A 4748-nucleotide genomic window follows, 5' to 3' on the forward strand; every position below is an offset into this window, starting at 1 on the left:
AAAAAAAAAAAAAAGACCAGACTTACTGGTCTGACAAAGACTGGAGAAACCTTGAGAGTACGGCCCCCGGGCACCCTCAGTAATGAAGTCACTCCTGAGGTTCACCCTTCAGCCAAAGATTAGACAGGCCCATAAAATAAAACAAGACTAAATGGGCACATCAGCACAGGGACAAGGACAAGAAGGCAGGAGGGTAGAGGAAAGCTGGTAATGGGGAACCCAAGGTGGAGAAGGGGAGAGTGTTGACATGCCGTGGAGTTGGCAACCAATGTCACAAAACAATATGTGTATTAATTGTTTAATGAGAAACTAGTTTGCTCTGTAAACCTTCATCTAAAGTACCATAAAGGATTGCAACTAGTGTCACATAACAATATGTGTATAAATTTTTGTATGAGAAATTAACTTGAGCAGTAAACTTTCACCTAAATCATGATCAAAAAAAAAAAGCAATCCACTGAATGTGGGCTAATGTGATAAGGTCCTTGCAGTCATGTTAAAAATATGCTTCAGGGAGTGGAGGAATAGAAGGAGGGAGCCGACCAGGGCAAGGCCACAGGACACCTGGCAGGGATGTCCTTCCTAGCAAGGGCATCTCCCCCAACCTGACTCTGCTGGGTAATGTAACTGTTCTCAGCCAAGTCCACAGGGGAAGGTCATGAACATGACCACCCTCGTGATGCCAAAGCACCTTCCATCCTCACCAGGGCATACAGAGGATTAAATGAGATAATGTATGTGAAGCCCCAGACACAGTGCCAGGCACACAGGACATTATGCTCAGCACATTAGCGCTATTGTGACATAGATTGACAATTCCTTTTTTGAAATTCTGAAACCTCAAATGTGTTGAAAACAAAAAGTTTTTTCCTAAATTTCTAGGAGGTAAAACCAGACCCAAACTGACATGAGGCCATTTATTCTTTATCTAATTTACAGTGACTATTCGTATGTTTTGCTGTGGTACTGTTAAGATGTTTGATTATGGAGTATCCTAATAGCTTTGAAAATCCACCAAGTTCAGAATTCTCAAGTGATTTGAATAAGGAATTGCGGACTTGTTACCTTATGTGTACATGCTCACGTCCATGCTGACAGCATGTGTGCCTGGACTATCTAACATAGCACCACCCTTAACAGTATTCTTTCACATATGTCATCTCATGTGATTCTCACAGAATCACATGAGGTCAACAGATACCAATGTGACCCCCAATTCACAGATGCAGCACCAAGGCTCAGAGAGGTTGAGTGTCTGGCCCAAGGACACAGCGCTAATTATGAGGAGCTGGGTCCCAAACCTTGGTCCCTAGGACTCCAGAGCCTGTGTACTTTCCTTTACACTCCTTTGATCTAAGATTATTGTCTCAACTACTTAGTGAAAAGTACCGACGGACATCGATGGAAGTAAAATGAGGGTGACTTCAACCTCAAGTCCTACATTTAAGCCCTGAATGTCCCAGGTCCTGGGAACCCCCTCTCTGAGGTTGGACTTCAAGTCCAACATTCACTCCAGCTAATGACCACACTGACCAATGTCCACAGCATGGAGGGAAAATTAGCAAATTTGGGAACAGGGTCCTGCCTCTCTGCTTCTGCTGGTCCCTTGCTCATTTCCAAGAAGGAATGGTTTCCATTCAGCCTTATTGGAACCATCTGGGCCTCCGAGGCAGCTGCACCCTGTTTGCCTTTTCCCATATTCATCGGAATTGGACACATCTTGGATTTCTCAACTGGGACCCAGCGTCAGCCCAGTGCTTTTGGGGCATGACGTCTCTAATGACAGCACATATGACAAGCGTTTCCAGGTCCCAGACGACAGACTACTACTGACTTTGAGCAACAAAGTGCTCCAAAGGGGGACCCCAGACATTCACCCACTAGCCTGGCTCTGCAAAAATAGTCATGGGATCTTGATTCTGAGTGTGCCCGCTGCGCTGCCTCTGTCAGTGCCTGCGCCCGCCTTCTCGCTGCCGCCACTATGTCTAACTTCCCCGGCACCTGGAAGATGCACAGCAGTGAGAATTTCCACGAGCTACTCAAGGCGTTGGGTATGAACGCCATGCTGAGGAAGGCGGCAGTGGTGGCTGCGTCCAAGCCGCACGTGGAGATCTGCCAGGATAGGGATCAGCTCTACAACAAGACATCCACCACTGAGATCCACCACTGAGACCAACTTCAAAGTCAGAGAAGGCTTTGAGGAGACTGTGGACGGACGCAAGTGCAGGAATTTAGCCACTTGGGAGAATGAGAACAAGATTCACTGCACACAAACTTTCCTCCATCGGGACAGCCCCAAAACCTGCTGGACCCGTGAGCTGGCCAAGACGAGCTCATGCTGACGTTCTGCGCCTATGACGTGGTCTGCACGAGAATTGATGTTCGCCAGTGAAGGCGGCCAGCTTGTTCCAGCTTTAGGGGTGGGATGCATGCTTCCCCTGGGAATATGTCATAGACTCGAGCTTCCAGTGGACCACCCATTCTTCCACCGGCATTAGGTGATCCCTTGATTCTCCCTGATAATGTTGTAATGTACCCCCCTCCCCCTCCCCCACCCGGCCTTCATGCCTTCCTGTCCCTGGTGCTCCGTAGTTTGGCATTTGCATGGTTTCAGCAGTCATTAAACTGGATGGACATAAAATAAATAAATAAGTACAATTTTAAAAAAAGATTACAGCCTTGGAAACCTTGTGGGGCAATTCTATTGTGTCCTATAGGGTCGCTATAAGTGGCAATTGACTCAACGGCAATGGGTTTTTGTTTTGTTTTGTTTTGTTTCGCTTTCCTTTTCTCACCATAGCACTTTCTCTGCCATTTCAGGTCCATCACTCTCCTAACACTGAACCCTTCCAGATGCAAAAAATAAAATAAATAAAAGTCTATGAGAGGATGTTAAAGAACAACATTTCAATGTTTTACGACTTTCTCCCCGCCTAAATTTTAAGAATTGAGAGCTTGGCTTGTGATGGTGGGTGTGCAGAACAGTCCAATAGGCCAGTTTGGGACCCCCCTCCCCAGCTTACCACCAAAAAAAACAAACCTGTTGCTGTCAGGTCGATTTCGACTCATATTGACCCTATAGGACAGAGTAGAACTGCCCCATGGGGTTTCCAAAGAGAGGCTGGTGGATTCTAACTGCCATCCTTTTGTTTAACGGCCGAGCTCTTAACTGTTGTGCCACCAAGGCTCCAGCTTACCAGGGATTGTTTCAATGGGTAATGGCCCATTTCTTACACTATGTGATTCCTCATTTGTGGAATCAAGGCAGGCGTCCTTGCCACCCTCATAGGTCAGTTGTAATCTACTCCCTTTAAAAATGTATTTTATCCCTCCTAGGGGAGAGTGAAATAGTGTCTCTGTATCTTAGTTTCCTAGTGTGCTGTATCAGAAGTACCACAAGTGGGTGGCTTTAAAGAACAGAAATTTATTTTCCCACATTTTGGGAGGCTAGAAGTCTGAATTCAGGGCACTAGCTCTAGTAGAAGCTTTTCTTTCTGTGGGCTCTGTGGGAAGATCTTTGTCTCTTCTAGTATTCCTCTGTTCCTTGGCGATCTTCAAGTGGCATCTATCTTCCATCATTTGTGCTCCTTGTCTCTGTGTCTATGAAGCGCCTTTTAAATTAGAAATGATTAGGTTTAGAACACACCCTACACTGATATGGCCTCATTAACATAACAAAAAGCCCTATTCCCAAATGGGATTGCATCCATAGGTGTAGGGTTAAGGTTCTACCCTTGGTTTTATCCATCACAAGTGAGAATATAGTCTTTAGCAGTCGATCAATTTGTCTTTGATAGTCAGAGTATTTAAAGGTCTTCAACTAGGTGGCTCACAGGATGGCTTAGAAACAGGAAAACAAGGTTCTGGTTGAACAACAGATAGAGCATTACCATAAACCATGGGTAAATGCACTCACCATTTCCAGCCTTTCTTCTGGCTGGCTTTGAAAAGGAATCACTTGGCCATACACTGAACTTTCGTCCTCTTCAGTAAAGGGGTTTCTTGAACTTTTGAGGAGCCCCTGATTCTTAATGCAGTCTCTCCCCATCCCTTTTCTTTCTTATTCCCTGAGCACCACTCTCTTCCCACTCCCATGTCTTTTTTTGCATGCTTTTAAACAATAAGTAGAAAACAAGAAAATGGGTTTGTACTTAAAAAAAATCAGAGCTTCAAACCATTGTGTTCTGGTTTGAATCCCTGCTGAGAATGTGCATTTCTAATAAATTCCCAAGCGATACTAATGCTGCTGGTTAGGAACCAATTCTGAGAACCACTAGTAGAACGATGGTTCTCAAAATTTATTATACATAAGAATCACCTGCAGTACTTGTTAAAATGTGGAGTCTGTTTCTGTATATCTGGGATGGAAATGTAAATTCTCAGCAGGGGTTCGAACCAGAATGAACCAGTTCGAAGCACTGAAAAAAATCCAAGGGTAACCAAACAGAGCAAAGACATTCAAACAACGAATGGGCAGGGAGATAAAGATATAGGTGGTGAGGAGGGAAGCACTGTGTGTAGGATGGAGCATTAGATAAACTGGGTGTAGCTTCACTACCAACTCATCGGAGCTTTGGGTGAGTCACCTAACATTAATCCTATCTGTAAAAGGGGTTTTAAGATCAGTTTCTTAAGAACGTCTATGCCAGCAAGTAGAGTAATATGTAAAATCTCTTTGAAAGATATTCTCTCAAATACTCCAAGTATTTTTCTCTCTCAGCTTTCTTAGCCTTCAGGATCATGGAGCT

At 44.6% G+C, this 4748-nt stretch overlaps 1 pseudogene; it reads left to right on the forward strand.

The window, feature by feature from the left end:
• Positions 1–1981: 1981 nt before the first annotated feature.
• Positions 1982–2392, forward strand: LOC101350411 (cellular retinoic acid-binding protein 1 pseudogene; annotated as a pseudogene).
• The last annotated feature ends 2356 nt before the right edge of the window (positions 2393–4748 follow it).

Source organism: Trichechus manatus, unplaced genomic scaffold (genome assembly GCF_000243295.1).
Source record: "Trichechus manatus latirostris isolate Lorelei unplaced genomic scaffold, TriManLat1.0 scaffold00110, whole genome shotgun sequence".
NCBI lineage: Eukaryota > Metazoa > Chordata > Mammalia > Sirenia > Trichechidae > Trichechus > Trichechus manatus.